We start from the raw sequence: 24,137 nt of genomic DNA, 5'->3' as shown, positions 1-24,137 counted from the left end.
AGAAATAGTTCCCCTTCTCCACTTCTACGAATGTCAAGGTCACGTTTTAAAAACTGCAACAGAAACAATGCCCTTTACCTAATGTCACTTTTTTTTAACATAGAATAGAAAGACCAAAAAAATTTTAAAGCACAGAGGTTGGGTGGGGGAGTCAAGGATTCTTAATTATATAACCTATTACGCCAACATATTTGCTTAGCATAAATGAGGTTTACAAGAAATGTCTATATTTCTATGGAAACATTAATAACTTCCATCTATCTAATCAACCTATATCACCTTTCATATCATTTTTACAGCTTCTAGCTTTATAATTATACCCTTGAAAGCAGGCTGAAGGCAGAAAAGCCAACCCAAGTTTATGCCATTTCAATTTTAAAATGTTAAAAAGAAAACATAAAAACAGTACATAGCTTCAAGGCTGTGGCTGCAGAATCAGAAGGTGAAAACAGTTTAGGAAGGCAATTCAGTTTGCCATGTCAGAGGTCATTAGTGTTTGTACAGAAAAAAAATAGTACAAGCATTTCTCAGGAAACTGTATACAATGATGAGCCTTTGACATTTTTCATTTACAATTTCTGGTTCTCTGGAGGAACAAAAAGGACTGATGATAATTCTTTATTCAGGTTGGGGATCAAAGAAATTTCAAAAAACATGCATACAAGAAAACGTATAAAATGCTATTGCCATTTATTGAATCTTTACTATATCCGAAGCTTCAGCTTGATACTTTGTATGAATTCTTACTGCAAAGTAGCTGTAATTATTCCCATAAAAGAGATTATTTTACTCTATTACAAGAGCCCCAAGAGTCAGAACAAAAGAACTGCTACTCAGAACATCTGGGCTAATAAACCTTGCTGCTTTGTAACAGGGAAGGGAATGTAGCATAATTTCAAACACCAAACCGTAACACTACCACAACAATGGAGCCTCAAAGCTCAAGAAATAACCACACCTCAGTTGAGACTATTTACAAATTTCCTCCTGAATAATCCAAAATGCCCATGTCAGAAGTAGCTATTAGCTTCTTTGGAAAAATTGTAAGTTGGTCTCAGCAGAGATAGGAAAGGATAAAGGAGATTTTTTAAAATTTATTGTCATTTCAAAAACTGAAGAAAATTTTTAAAAACTTACAGACCAAGAAGGAGTTTGAACATGGTCAGAGAGCTTTTGAAGTCATTTCAGAAGTGCCCCACACTATCCTCAACAGATGGTTTGATGGAATAGAAGCCAGTGCTTTTCAGGAAATCTATTAGTGAGGAGCAGATCCAAGTTAAGAGATGACCTACAAGGGGTAGAATGTACCTTTTTCTTATTCCTTTTGAAAATCCCCATGTAAGATCAAGCCTAAAAATCTATCCTAAGAGACAAATAAAATAGTACAAAATTGCAAGACACCTAAAATTTTAGTTAGAAAGGAATGATTAATTTGTGATACAACTGCTCAATGGATAATTAAGAGTTTATAATGGCCAAACACCATATAATACTATATTTTTAAATGTAATATAAAACTACTCTCAGAATGAGCTCAACTATATTCCAGTACCTATATACATGAAAGAACATATTATGGTCTATTTTCTCCAAGTGATTATGTCTAAGTGTGGTCATGATGGCTTATTTTTCCCCATTCCTATTTTCTGTTTAAAAATATATTGTTTTCTGGGCCGGGGATGTAGCTCAGCGGCCCTGCGCATGCCTGGCAAGGGTGAAGTCCTGAGTTCAATCTCCAGTACAAAAAAAAAAAATTGGGGCCGGGGATTTAGCTAGGTGGTTCCACCGCCTTGCCTCGCAAGTGCAAGGTCCCAAGTTCAATCCCCAGTACCAAAAAAACAAAACAAAACAAACAAACAAGCAAACAAAAAATATATATATATAGAAACATACATTTTTTAAATCCTTAAAACAAAATGATTTGTCTAAATTCTACAAACAGCCACTTCACTAGGAGGGGAAAAAAACACTAGGAATTCTCTAAATGATTTTTAAATTACTATCTGAGAAGCAAGATTTTAGGGCTGGGAATTTAGCTCAGTGGTTCCGCCCCCCTGCCTCGCAAGCACAAAGTCCCGAGTTTGATCCCCAGTACCAAAAGAAAAAAAAAAACAAATAAGATTTTGGGCACTAATCTTTCTGGCTTACCAGGTTAGTCATTAATGCCTACAGCTCAGTCCCACCTCTAGCTTCAGAAATCCATGTGTGACAACAGGTATCTTTAACCTTTCCCCTCAGGATCTTCCCAATCTGAAGTAGAGCTAGTTAATAATAATTAGAAATAATTAGAAGAGCCAGGGGAGGTGGCACGTGCTTGAAATCCCAGTTCCTTGAGAAGCTGAAGCAGGAGGATCATTTAAACCCAGGAGGAGTTCAAGATTAGTCTGGGCAACATAGTACAATCTCAAAAAAAAAAAAAAAGACTATTGGGCCAGGAATTTAGCTCAGTGGCACTGTGCCTGCCTCACAAGCGCAAGGTCCTGAGTTCGATCCCCGGTATCAAAGGAAAAAAAAAGACTTAAAATTCGGTGAGTTAAGATAGAAGGGCAATAGCCAATAACATGTTTACAACAGTACAGAAATACTAAAGATACTCTCCACAAACAGAATTGAGGGGGAAAACAGATGATAAGGGATAAAAAGGAAAAAATAAATATAGACAGATTATCAATAGTATTCAGTAAACCATATCTTTTGGATGTCCTTACCCGCTGTTAGCCAATATTTTTCCCAAGGCAGTCACAAAACAGATGAAAATTCTATATAGGCTGTCTAGCATGTTCTTTCCTAAATGAAGTCAAGGTTCAGGAAATGCCTATCCTGGTGTGGCCAGACTACACCCTCTCATTTCACCTGTACTTCCCAACTGATGAGTCCCTCCTCATACACACACACCCACACCCACAACCCACACCCACGCATCCCTTTTAGGGGTGTAGGGATTCGTACTGGGGATTGAACCTAAGACCTTCACACTGAGCTACATTCCCAAGCCCTTTTTTTTTTTTTTAATTTACAGGGTCTCACTACATCACAAAACTGCCCAAGCTGGGCTTGAATTTGCAGTCCTTGTGCCTCAGCCTCCAAGAGTGCTGAGATCACAGGTATGTACCACATCTAACTCAAACTTTCAATTCCAGATAAGACTCTTTCTCTTGAAGCACAGACCCATCTATCCAAACGCCTTCTGTCAATATCTACTAGGCTCCATCAAAGGCAAGATGTCAAACCAAATCTACTATTTTCTCTTTGAAACTTATTTCTCCAGTCTTCCCCACTAAGGTTCCAGAAACCACCAACTCTCATACACAAAGCTAGACATCCCCAGAGATGACTCCTGGGCTCCTACTTCACTAGCCTCCCTTAAGTCCCCATCCTAGTCAATCTAATCAGTCACCAGGACATTTTCATTCTCTCAAATGTCCACAGACCTAGTCTGAGGCCTTCTAGCCACACAGAACCCTAAACTTAAAACTGTTCTTGCCACCTACTTCTCCTCTCTCACGTCCTGAAATTTAGATTTCTTAATCACTCAAAAATCCTGATGGTTGGGAGGCTGAGGCAGGTGGATCACTGAGTTCAAGGTCAGCCTGGACTACATAGTGAGACCCTATCTCAAAAAGCCAAAAAAAAAAAAAAAAATCCTGTTGACTTCCCCTTTTCAACTCATTAGTATGGCATACATAGCCTGAAATTACAGAAATAAATCCAAAATGTGAAAATCTACTTTTTTGCAACTAACCATAACCCAACACACCCTGAAGCTTGAGAAGGAATATATATACTATATTTTTCCAAGCTCTCTTTATATAGAAATAAAAATATGCCAACTTTAATGTTAAGCAACCTCCCAATACTGTACTAAAATATCAATAACGGGATACACTAAGAAGGCAAGACACCTGAAACTAGCCTGTCTCTGGCACTAATAAGCTATCTGTGTCATGCTAGGTGATCCACCTTCTTTGAATCTCCATTTCTACAGTTAGAGACCAATTTTCTTGGTATTTCTTTCAGCAATAAAGTCTATAAGATTATCAAAAGTTATAGTCGTGTGTATTAGGGGTTACAGATCATATAGTGATAACATTTATTTATATTTTTTTTTAATGTTTTGGTACCGGGGATTGAACTCAGGTCCTTGTGCTTGCACAGCAGGCGGTGGAACCACTGAGCTAAATCCCTGGCCCGATATACATATATTTTTTGGTACCATGGATAAAACTCGGGCCCTTGCGCCTGCGCAGCACGCAGCGAAACCATTGAGCTAAATCCCTACCCCATTTAGTGATTTGAGAGACCTGAGTTATGGGGTACCAAGATTCTCAGCCATTTTTCTAAATTAGAAGGATAAACTATTAATCACTTCTAATCTTTTTCATTCCCCATTTTACAGAGGGAGAAAATATGTGAAGAAAATAACATTGGGAGTATTTCTGTGATTTAAATACTAACCAATGGCTTCAGCATTTTCCTGATCTAAATACAGGAACAACAATAGGATTTACTTCTTAAGTCTGTTGCAAGGGTTAAATGAAATAATAAACAGACACTCTAGACAGTACCTGGCACATAGTAATGTCCAATACAAATTACCCATTATCTCACAGCAGCAAAGTCATTCTGATCCTCACCCTCCAAATCACAAATATAAAAAAAAAATTTAGGGGGCTGGGGATTTAGCTCAGTGGTTTCGCCGCCTACTACGCAAGCGCAAAGACCTGAGTTCGATGATCCCCGGTACCAAAAAACACCCAAACAAAACAACAACAACAAAAAACTTAGCAAAGACTTGATTAAAAAAAAACCTAAACTACTTTGCAGCAGCTCTAACAAAAGTGTTCCACTCCGTGCACACATAAAGAACAGGAACTTTTATTAAGTCATCACTCAGCGCTATTACTGAGATGTTAGTTTCTTGACCATGTTGCAGCATTCAGGGGAAAACTGATCTCTGGGTCAATCACTCAGATCTCAACATCCCAACTAATGAAATAAATAAGGTTATATTCAGTACTACTCTACCCTGCCCTACTAAAATCACAGCTCTATCTCTTATGATCCATGCTTCCTTATAGTTTTTGATACTTGGAAGTTCAACAGGCTTAGAGAGAAAGTCTCTCTTCTAACACTATCAGGGATTAGCATTAGAATTGCTTCCTTACTTTCCTGTATCTCAAAAGTGAAAAGCCCAGCACTATGGCACACATCTGTAATCCCAGCCACTCCCAGCTACTCGGAGGCTGAGGCATGTGGTATGAGGATCAACAGTTCAAGGCCTGGGCCAGGATTTAGCACAGTGGCATCGTGCCTGCCTTGCACCTGCCTTGCGAGTGCAAGGTCCTGAGTTTGATCCCTGGTACCAAAAATAAAAAAGTTCAAGGCCTGCCTGGAGAACCTCAGAAGATCCTATCTCAAAGTGAAATTTTTAAAAAAATTTTAAAGGGCAGGGGATATATAGCTCAATACAAAGGCCCCAGATTCAATTTCAATACTACAAAAACCCAAACCCTAAGTGAAGTGAAATAGTGGGAGCATTGGGCTCCTAGAGTAAGAGATCATATCTGTTATACAGCTGTTCAAACCTGACTTTAGCAATCATATTTCCGAATATGCCTCGCACTCCTAAATAAGTCAAAGTGACCATAATTTTCATAAAGTGAATACTGCCAAATGAGAAGGACATACTTGTAAGGTCAACAAGGTCAAATGAAACACAACCTCACCTAGAAATTAAAGCTCTATGGATACACAGGTTATTTACAGTCCCTACCAGCTATCACGTATTCAGTTTATATGATTCACTCCTCATCTTTTTCCCAATAGTATTTAAGTAGCCTAATGCTGTTCTGCAGTATTTCCTAGAAGATACTAAGTATCAGAAGCCCTTCCCATTGTACACAGGGAGATCTGCTTCGCTGTCACATGTCCAGGGCCAGAATTTAAGCAAGAGCCATCTCTGCTTCTCTGCCTCCCTCCCAAATGGCAAGGACCTGTCCTAAACCTGACAGCAGTTCCTTTCACCAACACAAACTGGCTCTGGACTTGCATAAAGGTATCTTTATAAGAAATTCATGAATGACTATAAAAAAACCAAGATTTTGAAACAAACAATTTTCAAAGAGTAAACCTGTTCTCACAGCTAAAAATGGAAGAACCATTAGTTTGAAGTTTGCATCTGCAATTAAAGTAATGTCTCCTAAATACCAGCTTCTTTAAGGTACAAATGGCCCTTTGGATCCTCTTTTACCAGAAGCTGGTGCTGAGATCCCAAAAGTGTAAGCCCTGGTATCTACCATTTACTGGGACAAGCCACTTAACTGCTCTAACTTCTCTCACTGGCAACATGACAATAATAATATTACTCTCCTTAAATTTCTGCACATTAAAAAAAAAAATTTCTGCACATAATTAAAACACAGTGAGGACCCATGTTGTGTATGGTGACTCACGCCTGTTAAACCCAGCACCCTGGAAGCTCAGGTAGGAGGATCACAAATTCTAACCCAGCCTGGGCAATTTAACAAGACCTTGTCTCAAAATAAAAAAGAAACTTGGCATGGTGCACACCTATAATCTCAGCACTCTGGGAGTCTGAGATACGAGGATCAAAAGTTTGAGTTCAGCCTGGGCAATTTAGTGACTCAGCTAGACACTGTTTCAAAATAAAAAGGGTTGGGGATGAGGCTTAGTGCAAAAGCCCTGGTTCAATCCTCAGTACCACAAAACAAAATAAAGTATCAGTGAGATACATTACACCAGTCTATAGTCCTTGAGATTAGAAAACTATCAAGTTTCACACAATGATTTATCAAAACTCCACAGTAAATGTTCAAAGACATGCCTGCATACACAAAGTACAATAAATTAGACACAAGAAAATCAATTGTTGGGCCGGGGATTTAGCTCAGAGGTTCCACCACCTGCCCCGAAAGCGCAAGGACCTGAGTTTGATCCCCGGTACCAAAAAATAAAATCAATTGTTATAACTGTGGTTTCTAAGAAAATTCCTCCATAATTTCTTTTCAAGCTCAAAGATACTATTTAATTCAGATTTGAAATCTTTTTTTTGTTTAATAATTAATGGAACAAGCTGGGCACAGTGGCACATGCCTGTAATTAATAGCACTTGGAGGCTGAGGCAAAATGATTGTCTTGAGTTCAAGGCCAGCCTGGGCTATGCAGTGAGTTCAAGGACAGTCTTAAATACATAGCAAGACCTTGTCTTAAAACAATAACATCAACAACAACAAAAAAGTAATGGAACAAATTTTATTTTACAACAAGATTATGAAATTTCTCCTTTTGTATTTGAGGAAGTAACTGTTACAATACAGAGTTAAATAAAAAGTGACAAAAGAAAATGTTTTTTCTTATTCAGAAAGTTTTAAAGATAAATACAAATCAATTTAAATAAAGAAGATGACCTTCTTAAAAAGAATGACATCTTTCAAATTCACATTATAATCTAGACTCCAATTATGGTAGAGTTATATCAGGTACCAATTGTCTCCAACAGAACATAATGCACCAAAGTGGTAATTAAATTTATAATTATTATAAATATTAAAGAACTACAAAAGACAATAAAATCAGAGAAGCTGCCTTTTATTGCACTAGAGATAAGATGTTTCAAAAACAGCCAGCAATATCTTTTTTCAAGTTCACACTTCCATCATCATTAATTAGATATCAAAGAAGATTATAATTTCTTTATAGTTATTTCAACAAACACTTTATGTAGGGGTAAAAGTACCTATAAATTTACTATATATTTTATCCCAATTTCTAGAATTCAGTAAGCATCAAAAAATCTAACTTTTAAGACCTGAGCTCCTTAAAATGAAATCCCTAGAACTGCAAAATAGTTTAAGTAGCTTTTCAACTATAAGCTCCAGTATACTCCTCTATAATATTAGTGTATCAGCACCTATGAAAGTATATAGCTGGGACTGGTGGCAATTCCAGCACTTGGGAGGTGGAAGCAGAAGGAACACTATTAGTTTGAAGCCAGCCTGGACGACATAGTAAGACCTTGTCTCAAACAAAAGAAGAGGAGAAAAAAGTATGGAAACAACTACATGGGTTAGTTTAGCCCAATGTATGGTACTACTGAATGTTCAAAGTTCTTTCCCCTTTTAAGGCTATTACCAGAAATCACTTTTAGAGATCTCCAGGGAGAAGCTTTGGATAGGAGCTAGGGAAGCCAGGCTTCCCGTATATTAAAGACAGGAGCATTTGTTCTAGTTGTAACACTTGCCCCTAAGAACCTCAAGGGATCTAGTCTTGTTTTTTACACTGATAAAGCTACAATCTACTCTCCCATGGCTCATAATTCTAGTTATAAGAAAGTAATTGGGAATAAAGTGCTAGAGAAAAAATGGTATATACCTTAAATCACTGAGAAGTTGGGCCGGGGATTTAGCTCAGTGGTTCCATCACCTGCCCTGCAAGGGCAAGGACCTGAGTTTGATCCCCGGTACCAAAAAAAAAAAAAAAAAATCACTGAGAAGTCAAACCCTAGTGGGTACCAAGGAAGCAAAACCCATTTTATAACAGAAGTCTAAGCTAAATGAAGGCATTTCACTTCCTTTGGGCAAATTCCACAAAGCTATAATGGAAGTCACTAAGTGGTCCAAAAACCAGACTTGATTATTTATCCTCTGCTACTGACCAACTAGAACCCACAGGTAAGAAACCCCTTGAGATAAGAAAAAGGTCCAACCCTGAGTGGGAGCACTTCAAAAACAGGAAGACTGAGTACTTACTGTAGTCCTGCCACGGTGCTATAATAGGCACTTTATTTATATATGCTGTTTAATTTCTCCAAGCCTGAGAGGTAATCTCAAAACAATTCACCAAATGGACAACTCTCCAAACAGCCAATTAACTACACTTATCAAAAATTTAACTATTTAGGCAGTTTATACAATTCATATTGATGCAACAGTCTCATTAGCTTTTAAGGATTTCTGCCAAGTTAGAACTGATGGGATAGCAGCCTTTTCTAGAATGTTCACCCCAGCTCCCTGTTGCTGCAACTGGAGAGAACTGGGGTGGAGAGAGGACCTCTACTGGTGGAATGATACAACCTCATTCGAGCTTCAGGGGATAGGAGAGATACTAGGTACAGGAAATAAAGAGGGGAAGAGGGAGGAGGGAGCAGGACAGCAATTATGGAAGAGATTAACAACAAATTCCATAAATTCTACAAAGTAAATTCAGTAAACTGACTTTTTGTTTTGTTTTGTACCGGGGATCGAACTGGGGACCTTGCGCTTGCAAGGCAGGTGGTGGAACCAGTGAGCTAAATCCCCGACCCTAGTAAAATGACTTATTGAATTAAGTATTAAGTAAATTGGACATCTGGCAAACTGGTTTTCAGCACCTCGGATTTTGGTGAACTGGTTTGCTTTACCTATCTATTCACTGATACTAACTTTACTTACAGATAGGGAAATTAACTCAGGAATTAACATTCCTCAAGTAATGCAGCCGCACTCTGAGTTCTTCACACACTATCTCTGTTCATTCTACAGTAAGAGCTGTGGTGATTCTCCGTCTTTTCACCACTACTTCGCATTCAAAAAAGAACAAGAAAAAGAAAAGATTAGAATTCAGGCTAACTTTAAAGCTCATGGTCTAACACATCTAGTTTTCCTACATCATAACAACTTGCTGAAATAATTTTAACCCTTCCCTACTGGTTAAGTTTGTCTACCCTAAAATAACAATTATTTCCCTTTTTTGGTAAAGATTTGTATCTGCTAGTCAAAGGTTGAGTAGCACTATTTCAAGCAAGTCAAAATAGAGATGTCATTATTTTATTAGCCAGGACAACCTTTTTATGATTTCATATGATTTCAAATCAAATTTTACAGAGCTAAAATTGCTTAAGAACTTCCATTACCATCTTTAGGGACTCTCAATCTGGTAATTACTCTGGTAATCCTTGGTGTATGTTATAACGTTATCCTTTTACTATGTTGGTTTCATTCGCATACACACAGAGACACAATTTCATGATCAACTATTTTGATCAAAGTATGACTAGGTGAGTCTATTAAATAAATGTAAAAACTAATCAGCTGGGCATGGTGGCACACACTTCTAATCCCAGCACTTTAAGAGGCTGAAGCAGAGGATCCCAAATTTGAATCACACCTGGGAAATTTACCAAAGAACTTGTCTTGAAATAAAAAATACGGCCAGGGATTTAGCTCAGTGGTTCCACCACCTGCCTCGAAAGTGCAAGGTCCTGAGTTTGATCCCCAGTACCAATCAATCAATAAATAAATGATGTAGTTCATTCCAAAGGCTCTAGGTTCAATCCTGTTATCAACAATAATAATAATAATAATAATCCTAAAATCTATACAATGTATATATAAGACTAGTGCTTACTCGAACTATTTGCTTTACTGCTGTACTTTTCAGGGATTTTTCACATATATGATGCTATGATACATGTCTTTTTGCACCTATTAGCACATAAAACCTAACTTACAGTAAAAATTTTAGGGTTCCTGCTATCAATAAAATAATAGTTCAAGGCTCTCTAAACTGGATGGTACATACTCATAATCCCAGGAGGCTGAGACAGGAGGATTGAAAGTTTCAAGACCAGCCTGGGCAACTTAGTGAGATCTTGTCTCAAAACAAAATTTAAAAAGTACTAGGAGGCCAGGGATTTAGCTCAGTGGTTCCTCCGACTGCTTCCCAAGCACAAGGTCCCAAGTTTGATCCCCAGTACCAAAAAAAAAGTACTAGGAATGCGGATCAGTGGTAGAGAGCTTCCCTACCTTGTGTGAGGCCCTAAACTCAACTTCCACTACAAATGGAGGGGGGCAGGCAGGCAGGCAGGCGCTTGCTAAGTAACTATGAATATATTCTGCCCTTCTGGGTAAGCAGAAAAATTCTTTGTTCATAGAGCTTACGATGTGGCCCACACATGCAGCATTATGGGGTGGGAGTATGCTGGGGACTGAACCTGAGGCCCTTTGCATGCTAAGCATGTGCTCTAACATTGAGCCATATCTCATCTCCTAAAACTTTTTTTTTTTTTTTTCGGTGCCAGAGATCAAACTCAGGACCTTGTGCTTACAAGGCAGACACAGTGCTGCTGAGCTAAATCCCTGGCCCCCTAAAGCATTTTTTAAATGTTAATATTTTTACCTTTATACTGCCTAAGTATAATCAGAAATTTGTACTACCAAAGTTCCTGCTTCTATGAATATATTAAGAACCAATTAAACTGTTACTTTTTTTTTTTTGATACCGGGGATCGAACTTGGGACTTTGCATTTGTGAGGCAGGCAGTAGAACCACTGAACTAAATCCCAGCCCTAAACTGTTACTTTTTAAAAGAGTTAAATATTTGTTTTGATTCCCCAATGGGTTAAAAAAAAAAATCTTTGACTATAGTTAAGGAAAACATAGATCTTTTCAGCAAATCTGAATAGCATACTGACACTTTGAAAAATGCCACCCTACCTTAAGCCTTTTCAAGTACATATTTTAAACGCTCAACAAACCGATGACAAACTTAATTATTTTTATAGTCTATTCAGAACATCTCTTCTGCACTTTAATAGTGCCTCTTATTAATTATTTCTGATCTTCATTGTACACCCAAGGCTAAGCTTACTGTTTTAGCAAATAGAATAGATTCTACCTAACCTCTTTTGAAATCAACAGAAGCTATAAATTTAACTCAAGGCAGCTTTTGTAGTTCAGTTAGATTCAAGGTCATTGAAGGCTTTTAATTACTAAGCAGCATTTGAGGAGGTATACACACTCAGTATAGTTAAGGGAAAGAGCAGCTGGCTTATTCACTTTCTTATTAAAGAGCATTATGAAACACTGTCTTGGCAAACTGCAAGTTCTCTGACCACCAGTAGTGAGCACAAAGAAGCAAAGCAATGATCTTCAAACATTTGTTTACTTTCAATCAACATAAATTTTAAAAATGACTAGAAGACTACTTGATTCTATTTTGGCAAATATAACTTATCTTTAATTAAAAATGTATGGATAACCAAACTCCCAAAATATTTCTATTTCCATTCTGAAAAGATCTCTGTTAAAAATTCTGATTATGCACCAGAGATTTAGCTCAGTGGTTTCGCCGTCTGCTGCACAAGCGCAAGGACCCGAGTTTGATCCCCAGTACCAAAAATAATAATAATAATAATTCTGATTATTGGGCCAGGGATTTAGCTCAGGGTTCCACCACCTGCTGTGCAAGCTCATGGTCCCGAGTTCGATCCCCAGTACCAAAAACAAGAAAAAAAAATTATTATTTTACAAAAGAGCATAGAATTGGGCTGGGGATTTAGCTCAGTGGTTCCGCCGCCTGCTGTGCAAGTGCAAGGACCCTAGTTCAATCCCTGGTACCAAAAAAAAAAAAAAAAAAAAAAGAGCATAGGATTATTTAGGTGCTTATCCTGGGTAGGATCAGGATAGAAAGCAGTCACTGAGGAAGCCAATCTCTAATTGCACTCAGTTGTAGGTCTCAAAATATATTAAAGACTTTGAGGAAGATGATATAATTGTATCAAAACACACACGTCAATCCATCCTCTCTAGATTTTTAGAGACAATCACAGAAGGCCCCATGCTACCTATGATCTACAGGAGGAAAGAAGAAAGTATCTATTGGAAAGGTCCCTAAGCACTGCTCTGATCAGGCTGGAAACACTAGCATGGGGATGACAGGCAACATCTATGAAAAAACTAGCGCTGGTATTTGAAAGTTTCAAAAACAACAAGTACAAGGAATGAGTTTTATCCCCCCCCCAAAAAAGAGAACAAGCCCATCACAGTGTCCTAATTCCATCTCAACCATTAAGCATTTACTTTTTTAATTAATACTATGGCTAGCTCTAGTCAGCATACTTACCAGTTAGAATACACGATACCTCAGTTTAAATTAATTGGATTATGAGTGTAGGTACATCCAGGTAGATACATACACTTCTAAAAATTATCCCCACCCCTCAAAAACCCAAGATAAAAGAATGTACAATATAGCATGGTCAGCAGTGAAAAACTAAAAACTAAATGACTGCCAAAGGAAAAAACAATGGATTGCCACGTAGTTATCAGGTTTTAAATTCATGTTGAAGAAGTAAAGTTTATAACACGAAAAACAGTTTCATTAACAAAAAGCAGAAAAAAATAATAATGTATCATATGATCACAAAAACAAGCAGAAAACTAAAATTTACAGACAGTCTAGTAGAAAATGTTAGGTAGTTGGGTCCTGACGCTTGCAAGGCAGGCGGCGGAACCACTGAGCTAAATCCCCAGCCCTATTTTCTGTATTTTCTACAGTGACCATGCATTTCTAACTTTAAAAACATTACATTCTTAAGCAGCTCATACCTAAAGACCCAAGACCCACTGGCAATTCATGCATAGGAGTTCAAAAATCACAACCATTTAAAACCTAAATACAAGCTAGGCTAAATCCCTGCTTTTATTTACATGCAAGCACTTCCAACTGTGTTTCCCAGGATGGGTCCCTTAGACAATGCTCTAACACTGCTTTCCAAACAAGGCATTTGAAACACTGGGTAATCTCCAGCCAGGAGTCTCATCTATGCTCCTGAAACTGGCATTAGAAAATAAAATTACAGTATTTCATATGTTTTGCCCATAAATGTGAGCATAATTTTTATTAATGGCAACACTATATCAAGAGAAAATTTACTTTGAAATATTCTGAAAAATGCTTATTTGTAAAGATCCATTCAGATCTCTCTATTAAAATCATCCTTCACTTGATCATGTAAAAATGCTATTGAAAGCAATAAAAAGGCCAAAATATTTTTTAAAAAAGAAAAGAAAAACGCTTATTTGCAGATAGAAAATTTTATCTTCAAATGTTAAATGCCTTTCATTTAGTATTTTCAGTAACTGCTTGCAACTGGTTAAATTCTGAATTCCAACCAGCCCAACCATCTTTTAGATTTGATCTGTCAGCAAGACAGGGAATATTTTTTGTGGGAAGGCAATTGTATTTTCCCACATTAGGTGATTGATTAAGTTCTCCCCCTATAAAGGCTGATTGGTTTCCTGGTGCCAGTAAAATGATTGATGAATATTTCAACTGCAGCTCCCCTGCTACACTCCCTACTTCGCCCCTCCCCCATGCATTGCCGCCCCTTTCCGGCTGGGTTCCCTTTTTACAGGCCAGCAGCATTAAAGGAGTTTTCCCTTCTGTTTTGCAATTTTCCTTAATGAATCCATGTTCTCAAATGCAGGGCATTTAATCTTGAGAAGATAGGACTCTTCTCAAGGCTGAATGAGTTTTGGAAATAAGATTACCTTTACAAATCATGAGAGGAAACTCTGAAATTAACAGTGAGTTTGTCTCAGTGAATGAAACTGTACTTACAAGAGAAAATGTGGCAGGAAGGAATTATAAACGGAAAGAAAAAGTGGTGTTAAAAACACAATAAATTTAAAAAACAAACAAATGAAAACTAGGTTATCTCAAATTTACAAATTATGGTAACATCAGAACCTTAAATTAAATAATAATGGTCTCAAAATGGAATTTACGTGGAATTTAAACTGTGTGACCTCTCAAGACTTTAAAGCAGACAAGTTTTCTAAAATCAAATCAGGGAAATAAGAGTGTAAATGTAAATACAGTATAATTGCTCCTAAAGTAATGACCAAATGGTATCTGAAATCAAATCATTACATAGAATTTGGGCTGTGGGTATCATAGATAGCTATTTTCCCTAGGCAGGGCTTTCCTAAACTGCAATTTCCTGTTTCACCCAATTAATTCCATCATAAAACTAATCCCTTCAGGGATTATCTAATTTCACCTTTCATTTTATAAGTGGGCCCATAGAGCCTTTGAGACAGAGCTAGAATCAGAACCTAGAAATAACTATTTACTGCTCCTCATATTTCCTCAAATAATGTGGCTCATCTCTACTCTGAAGTCCTTTCCTACACAAACTATTTTTTTTTTACTATCTCTGTATTGGCTAAGAAACTACTGTATTATAAACTTCGGACTACTAGCTCATATATTTCCATTTTCAAAGGGTAACATCAACTTTACTGGATTGGTTCTTTCCTTTCAGATACCAGTTTGTGTGGCAGAAATAAAAAAGGTACATGAGACAAAGGGCACCTTTTCCTAAACTTCATTTCCAAATGCAGTCAACCAACCAAACAGTTTACAGGCCATACTGTCTTAATCTGGTATACCTAGTGTCTTTAAATTATAAGGAAGAAAGCTAGGGGTGTAGCTTGCTGTGGAGTATTTATCTAACATGTGTTTGGCCCTGGATTCAGCCCCCAGCACCACAAAAAAAAACCCTCAATTTAATTTAAAATATGTATAGAGAGACAGGGGCTGGGAATGTACTCAGTGGTAGGGTATTTGCCTAGCATTCACTAGGCCCTGGGTCAATCTACAATATCTCCCCTCCCGCCCCAAAATACTATATATATTTACTTATTCATATTGAGAGAGAGCAAGCACCATTATTGTCAAACAAAAATCACATTCTAGTTCCACGAGGGCCCACCAAACCTTAGATTTAACTTCAACACACTGCTTGACTTAGATATTGGTCCAATTTTTCAAGCAGCTGAAAAGTCTTTCCCTTTTTTTTTTTTTGGTACCAGGGATCGAACTCAGGTTGCAAGGCAGCCGCAGTGCCACTGAGCTAAATCCCCGGCCCTTTCCCTTATTATTTTGCAGACTTTTCTGATGACCAGCAAAGGATTCTGATGTAAGCAAATGACTCAGACTCCTGACCTGACTCTTCTTTTCTTCATCCAACATTCATAAACACCAGTTCCCTGTGCTTAAGGTACAAAAAACAGTATCCATGCCTTGAGCAACTCGAAACCTCTTCTTAGCATCCCTTAGGTTCACCAAGAATTATCTCTGATTTGGCAAAACTGTCTTCTGGTCAATTGCTTATTAAAGCCATCATGTCAAGAAAAGAGTCACTTGGAATTGTAACAATAAGTACTTGTGAGTCCCTATAATTTATAGGAGTTTAATTCAGGACATCTCCAGCAACTACAAATGGCCTGGATCCTTAGATGACTGCATTAGAGTAGACACTATGCCTGGCACTTTACAGATGGATGGTTTTTACTGAGGATCCCACCCAGGACCTGAGCATGCTAGGTAAATGCTCTACCACTAAGCTGTAACACCAGCCCACACATCTTTGCCTTTAATCCTAATAATTTTACAGTCTATTTCAGAAATGTTAGACTATATGGATATTCAATCTAGTAAACAAATTATTAATGCTGTACTGTGAAATGGAGGGGTGGGATGATAACACTTCATAGGATTGTAAGGACAAAGTTAGTTCATATATGTAGGATGCTCAGAACATTATATAAGTACTACATAAATGTTGGCTGTTATTATTAAATAACTACACTTAAATTCAGAGAAGTAACAAAGTTACATAGCTGTGATCTTTGTTCTACCACACTCCAATCCCTGCTCTTTCACACCAACTAACCCTAATCCTTCCTCCCTGACCGGGACTCTACTATTAACACTTCTAAAAAACAAAACCCTCTAAATGAATGTCAACGGGGGGTTTCCCCCAGGTGGTTTATTATCCTGGTAAAACTGCATCTTGGGGGAAGGACTGCAAGGCTAAGAGAGGAAGCCTCATGACACGTTAGGATTCAAGAATACAGTAGGAATATGGAAGAAAAAAAATCTGCCTCAGTTATTAGGTTTAGTAACTTAAAATGATTAACCCAACTGAATAATGCATTGACAAGGCAGGTTCGAGAGTGTATGCCTGGAGTCCCCAGCTACTGGGGGAGGCTGAGGTAGAAAGATCACTTGAACTAAGGAATTTGAGACCAGTGTAATATGGGTAATATGGCAAACCACATCTCAAAAAAAAAAATGCATTTAAAGATTTCATCTGAAACTTGAAACAAAATCCAAGCTTTAAAATAAAAAGGCTTAGGGGCCGGGGATTAGCTCAGTAGCACCACACCTGCCTGGCAAGCTCAAGGTCCTGAGTTCAATCCCCTGTACAGCTAAATAAATATATAAATAGGCTTATATCATCTCATAACACTTTAAAAGGTACATTACATGAAACTCCAAGAACATCAACATAATCAGAGGTTTTATGAGGAAGGAAGCCCAAATATCTCACTGATCTTTCAGCACCCACCCAATCTTCACCCTAAACTCTAATGCGGTACCTCCTTATTGTTATTCACATTATTATGTGACATTTCTTTGCCCACAAGCCACTACAGAATGAGTTCTACCGAGCAACTACCCTAAGGAGTAAATCCCTAACTCTTTAACAACACAGTAATTGACTTACACTAAAATATTACTCACATGAAGAAAGGGTAATCTTAGACCAGTAGAGGAGATGCTTCTCCTACACTTTACCACCTCAGTGAAAACCAGGTTGAAAGCACACCAATCTACAAAATGACACTGTTAAAATCACAACTTTAAAAAGAATTAGTGAAAGCCAAATATGTCTAAGGAAAGCTAACAAGCATCTATTCATAATGAAAGTTTTAAAAAGAAAAAAATTTTTCATTATTTCTCTAGCAATAAATCTTACTAAGAATATTTTTTGTGCTGTCACATTTATTTTCAGATATAAGTCTGTCCTTAGTGAGGACAATAGTTCTACTGGAAAACTGCTACCACAAAGTTATTAACAGTTGAGCACCAGGTTTCATGTAGCAGGTAACAAAAGGCTTATCAGAGAACCCAGTTAAGGTGAACTATGACACATTTCATTTAGTCTCAAGCAAAAAACTTAAAATGATATGCACTCCTTTCCAACAAAAGGTAGCTCCATTTCAAGGGGAAAAGAAAAGAAAAACCCAAAGTAACAAAGTATTAATTACAGCATCTGGTGAAGTCACCCTTTTTTTTTTTTTAGACATTATTGGTTCATTTAGGGGTCTCACATATTTTGGTTTGAGTACTCTCAACTCCCTTTTATATTCTTAAAAATTACTGAAGATGCCAAAAAGCTGGCGTTTATGTTGGCTTATCTATGGATATTCACTATTTTGGAAAATAAGTTTATAAAATATTTAATATCCATTTTAAAGTAGTAATAGCTTATTACATGTTAAATACTTGAAGAAAAATAGCTGATTTTCCAGTAAAACAGAAAAATTTGTCAGAAGAGTGGCACTATTTTACATTTTAGTTAATCTCATCAGTATCTAGTTTAATTGTAGCAGTTAGTTTCTGTTTCTCCATTCAGTATGATGTATATTGTTTGACTTTGGTTTTTGGTTAAAGAATGGAAAAAATCTGGCCTTTCATTTTTATAATTGTTTTTGTTTGCTTGTTTTTGTTTTTTTTGGTACTGGGGATCAAACTCAGGTCCTTGCGCTTGAAAGGCAGGCAGTGGAACCACTGAGCTAAATCCCCAGCCCTCAGATTTATAATTGAAAAACGAAGTATTCGTTTTAAATAGCTGTGCAAACTGGCATGTGTAGTACAAGCCTATAATACAGGCATTCTAGAAGTCTAAGACAAGAGGATCACAAGTCTGAGCCCAGCCTGGGCAATTTAGTGAGACCGTGTCTCCAAAAAAAATCTCCAGTACTAAAAAAAAAAAAGAAAAAAAAAATTAAGACAGTCTGGAGCTGTAGTTCAGTGTGAAGAGTTCAATCTTCAGTACCCCACGACACACACACACGCACGCATACAAAGACAAGTTTTTCTTTGATATTATATCAAAATTCAGTCAGTAATTTCTTAAAAGGTTAATTCAATGTGAAGTCTAAAATCCTATCAGTGAACTACATATGTGCATTGTTACATTAAATACCTCCAGTCAATATGGCATTTTGAACTGATCTTTTGCCTATGCGGGACTTTGTAAATAAGATAATCAGATCCTCACATTTCATATTTCATTACACATTATAAAAAAATCACATCTGTTAATATGACTGTCTATCTCATCAATAAGAGGTTTTAAGTATTGGGAAGCTGTAAAGCTTATGGGGATAGGTACAAGTTTTCCAACATTTTAACTGCTGCCTGAAAACCCAATTTGGGGGGGGGGGGGCTACCCGGGATGGAACTCAGGACCTTGTGATTGCAAGGCAGGAATGGCGCCACTGAGCTGAAAAGGCCCTGAAAACCCAAATTTTATTCATTGGCAACTAATATTTTTAGTTTTCCCTATGACAGCTTAACTGTTCGTTTTGGAAAAAAATGATCTGTCAAAAACTCAAGGTTGAACAAACCATGTTATGTCAATTGTTCTTTCAAGGAAAAATGGTGTCAAATGAAAAAGAGGGCCTAATTCAACTAACAACATACTCACAACAAGTACTTTTCATTAAAATAATCATTCTCTTTTAGTATGCATCAGAAATGCTTTGTGTGTACTTGCTACTTCATCACAAAGAATATTAAACACATGTACTCAAGGGTCAAGATTTAGTAAAATTACTGCTTCTTGAGACCTAGAATAGCAAAGGCAATTCTGGGCAACAAAGGCAAAGCAGGGATTATCACAATTGCTGACTTTAAATTACATTACAAAGCTACAGTGATAAAAACAGCATGGTAGGGCCTGGGATTTAGCTCAGTGGCACTGGGCCTGTCTTCCAAGCACATGGTCCTGAGTTCGATCCCCCGTACTGCAAAAACAAAAAATACCAAAAAACAAAAAACAAAAAGCATGATACTGGCAAAAGAACTACAACAGACTAGAACAGTGCAGTCTGGAACTGACTAAAGGACGCAGAACAACTCTAGACATACTCAGCCACCCTTATCTTTGACAAAGTACCCAAACACCTTCACTGGAAGAAAGCCTTTTTAATAAATGGTGCTAGAAAATCCGGCTTTCCACATGCCAAAGATTGAAACTAGACCCATATCTTTCACCAGGCCCTAACCTAAAATCGAAATGGATCAAAGATCTAAATATTAAAACAGAAACACTAAATCTGCTGGAAGAGAAAATAGGTAGAACACTTGAGGACATAGGAGTAGCCAAAGACTTAATGAACAAAACCCCAGACCACCCGGGAAATACTACAAAGAATCAACAACAGGGACCTCATCTTTTTCTTTTTTTTTTTACCTCATTTTATTAAAAAGCTTTTGCCCAGCAAGAGAAACTGCCAACAGAGTCCTAAGGAGACAACCCACCAAGTGGGAAAAAATTTTTACCAGCTACTCAGATAAAGGACTATTATCTAGAATATATAAAGAACTCTAAAAAACCAGACCCCCCAAATTTAAAGACTCAATGCAAAAATGGGCATCTGAAATGAAAAGACACTTCTCAAATGAATTAGAAACGACAAATAAATATATGAACAAATGTTCAACATCATGGGTCATTTGTGAAATCCAAATTAAAACAACACTCAGATTCTATCTCACTTCAGAAAGAATGGCTGCTATCAAAGAATCAACCAATAAGAAATGCTGGAGGGGCTGTGGGGAAAAAGGAACCCTTCTCCACTGTTGCTGGGAGTGTAGACTGGTGTACCACTGTGGAAATCAGTGTGGAGATTTCTCAAAGAACTAAAACTAGAGGTTCCATTTGACCCAGCTATACTATACCTCTTCTTGGTATCTTCCCGAAAGAATTAAAAGCATCATAACACAGAAATATATGCACACTCATGTTTACAGCAACACAGTTTGTAATAGGTAAACCTTGGAAACAGCCCAAATGCCCACCAACTGATGATTAGATAAAGCAGATGTGATTTTTTTTATATAATGGACTGCTACTCTGCCATAAGGATGAGCTTCAGACATTTATAGCTAAATGGATGGACCTTGAGACCATACTATTAAGTGAAATAAATCGGACACACGTTTTGTTTTGTTTTGTTTTGGTACCGGGGATCAAACTTGGGTCCTTGCACTTTCGCAGCAGGCAGGAGACCCACAGAGCTAAATCCCCGGCCCTGGACACACATGTTTAATACCACATTGTTTCTCTGGTGGGAGAAACTCAAAGCGGAAATAAGGACTGAAATGTATAATGGATGTTGGGAAATGGGAAGGGTTCAAATGTGAAGGGGAACAAAGGAGGAGGGAGGGAGGAAGGAAGGAAGGGACAAGAAAAAAAATGAAAATAGAAGGAAAAAATGAAACATAGGGAGGGGAGAGGCTTGAGGGGGGCGAATGGGATAAAATAAAATTTATTTTAAAAAAAGAAAAAGCAACAACAAAACAATTACTGCTTCTTCAAGGACATTAAGTGAAAATGGCCTTTTATAAAAAATAAAAATACTGTATGTAGAAGTGAAGAATACAATCACTACTAATAGAGTTTGGTACCTTGATTCCTACTAAGACTAAGCAATTTTTACACACTATTGTTTTAGCAAAACTATTGCAAATGTTAACAAAATGAAAAAGGCAAATAGTGAAAAGTTCCAACCCAGAGAACATCTTGAAAGGGGTCTTAGGGATCCCCAGAGGTTCACAGAACACATTTTGAAAACCTCTGATTTAGATGCAACACTAAATAAACTCAAGGACTCAATAAGTGGGAAGAGTCTGAAACACTTTAGTAATGAGTGATCTGCAAATGATTAATGAGAGAAAATAATACAATCCAATTGACTACTACTTCATTATTTTTAAGTACTTTATTATTTGCTTGTAAGTTTTAAAAGGCAAGAGATAAAGAAGCAAGATAAAAAGTATTTATATGGGGCCCAGGGATTTAGCTCAGTGGTTATGCTCCTGTTTCGCAAGCCCAATGACCGGAGTTCGATGCCCGGTACCAAAAAAAAAGTATTTATATGGCTATTCAACAGTGTTCTGTCCTCTTTTCCTTCTGCAACAGAAAGACTAAATTACAAATTACATAAATTGAAGTAAACAGTAATAAAAAGAACACTGCATCTGATCCAGTAGAACATTAGGACCTAATAAAAATAGTCAAGACTGATTTTTAATTCTTCCAAAGTCATAAACCTTCAGGATTAAAATGAACACCAGAAATAAAGAGATCTAATTTTTAAAATAAAAACTAGATGTAGGGCCAGCTCCGTGGCACCGTGCCCGCCTTCCAAGCACAAGATCCTGAGTTTGAACCCCAGTACACACACACAAAAAAACTAGATGTAATTAAGCTAGCTCCCACCACTATATCAGTCTATCCTTCATTTTCACATAGATCTGTTACAGGTATGTTTCCTAAATTCCAAACCGTGGAATTATTTCAGGGAAATGTCATAGGTAAAACAATTACAGGAAGTTGAATTAATTAATCATCATATTCAATTAATGTTTTAGAAGAAAAAAAAAAGAACACAAAAAATTTGGCACTATAACACCGGAATAAAATAAAGGCAGAACCCACTTACAAGACCTCCAAAATCCCTTTATAGATAGACCTAAAAATTGCATGATTCGGGCTGGAGATTTTAGCTCAGTGGTTCCGGCGCCTGCGTCGCAAGCGCAAGGTTCCGAGTTCAATTCCCGGTACCAAAAAAATAAATAAATAAATCGCATGATTCTATCCAAGAGTTGTAAATAAAAAACTAGGAAAGCTATCTACCTTTTCCACATGTGGAATTTAGTTGTGCTTTTGTCTTTCAAAGTTAGCCTTGAAGGGCCGGGGATTTAGCTCAGTGGTTCCACTGTCCCCGGTACCAAAAAAACAAAAAAAGTTCTTATTCTTTGCCGGGGATTTAGCTCATTGGTTTCGCTGCCTGCTGCGCAAGCACAAGGACCGGAGTTCGATCCCTGGTACAAAAAAAAAAAAAAAAATTAGCCTTGATATACATTTGATCAATTATAAGTTGTTTCCAATGCAAATATTATTCAAGCATACACCTGTTAAACACAGTTTGGTAATAACAGCACTACCAGTTTTTTTTCTTTTTATAATATCCCACTTTGGCAAGGAGAGCAAAATCACTATTGTGGTTCAAACCACCCACGGAATGTATCTTCAAATCAAATGCTCGGATTTGTTTCCCCTAATACATTACATATTGCTGCCCAGGAAAATGGTTTTGGAAATACTACACCTGCCAGCTGACTTATCAACAATCACAAAAGAATTGACACCAACTTAATAGCAAGAATCAGTTCAAAAAATAGAAAAATATACCACTACTGCCATCTGTGGTTTATGCTTGAATAGCTTTGTCTGATGTAAACAAACTGAAGGGTGTAGAGTTTGCAGTTAGGATCCAAAGACTTGATCAGTTGAAGATACTTTTTAAAATTCTTACTGTAACAAAACCACCTCATCGTTTGAAGATATTTTTAAAAGTTAATTCTTAATGACAAATTTATAGCATCATATTATTAAGAACCTAAGAATTTGAGGTTCTCAATTTGAGTTTACTATATAAAGCTGAAGAAAAGATCACAACCTTGAATGAAAATGCCTCCACAGTGAAAAGGCTAACTTTTGTTTTCCCTCAAACATACATTCCTAAAGAAATGCAAAACATCTGAATGTCTCCTGTGAATTTAAAATGAGGACAGTTTCGCTTTAGAAATGGTGAATGTCAATATTTAAAAAGCCCCCAAAATTTAAGGAAACCCAGTTTTCCTGTTAGACACAGTGGTTTGACCAGCTTGCTTCCATCAAGATAAAAATTTGAGGATTTAATTATTCCTATAATTTTTAAAGAAAAAAAATCCAGAAATCCAAATGAAGCTTCAAAGTAGGCTATTTCACAACTTATTTTGTTTGCTTTCTCAAATGACAACCACTGTAGTTAGGGATCAAAAGATTTGATGTAGCTGGGGGTGGGGGAAAAAGCAATTCAGCTCCCCAGCAGCCATCTGAGGAAATCCTTGTCCACTCCCAAACTAAGCAGGTTAGGGTTAGGGTTAAAATTATGGGTACACTAGTAAAGTCTTAATTTAAATAAATGTAATAGGGGGAGCTATTTTCTTGAGAAACTGTTCCAGTAAGGCTGCTTTTTACTAGTAGATCATAAGAAACGAAGAACAAAATAACATAAGAAAATGTTTTATACTTAAAATAACATTCTCTAGTCTATATTTCTTTTTTTTTTTTTGGTACCGGGGATCGAACTCAGGTCCTTGTGCTTGCGCAGCAGGCGGCGAAACCATGGAGCTAAATCCCCGGCCCTCTATTCTATATTTCTAA

General features: G+C 37.2%; 1 protein-coding gene across 15 annotated transcripts in view; it reads right to left on the bottom strand.

The window, feature by feature from the left end:
* The window catches only part of Nr6a1 (nuclear receptor subfamily 6 group A member 1), a 226,261-nt gene that overhangs the window by 174,029 nt on the left and 28,095 nt on the right, over nt 1-24,137 (bottom strand). The window contains exon 1 of one of the 15 annotated variants that reach the window (XM_087182777.1): nt 1,138-7,324. The exons of 13 other annotated variants lie outside the window; for them this stretch is intronic. The gene's annotated coding sequence lies outside the window, so the exon portion shown is untranslated. Of the gene's footprint in view, nt 1-1,137; nt 7,325-24,137 lie in introns of those variants that run through there. One more of the 15 variants, XM_087182776.1, reaches the window with a different exon arrangement.

This window comes from Heterocephalus glaber, unplaced genomic scaffold (assembly GCF_053883595.1).
Source record: "Heterocephalus glaber isolate CG9 unplaced genomic scaffold, H.glaber_assembly_v1.0 deba00001479, whole genome shotgun sequence".
NCBI lineage: Eukaryota > Metazoa > Chordata > Mammalia > Rodentia > Bathyergidae > Heterocephalus > Heterocephalus glaber.
Note: the sequence above shows the minus strand (reverse complement) of the source record. Positions and strands in the feature narration are given on the sequence as shown.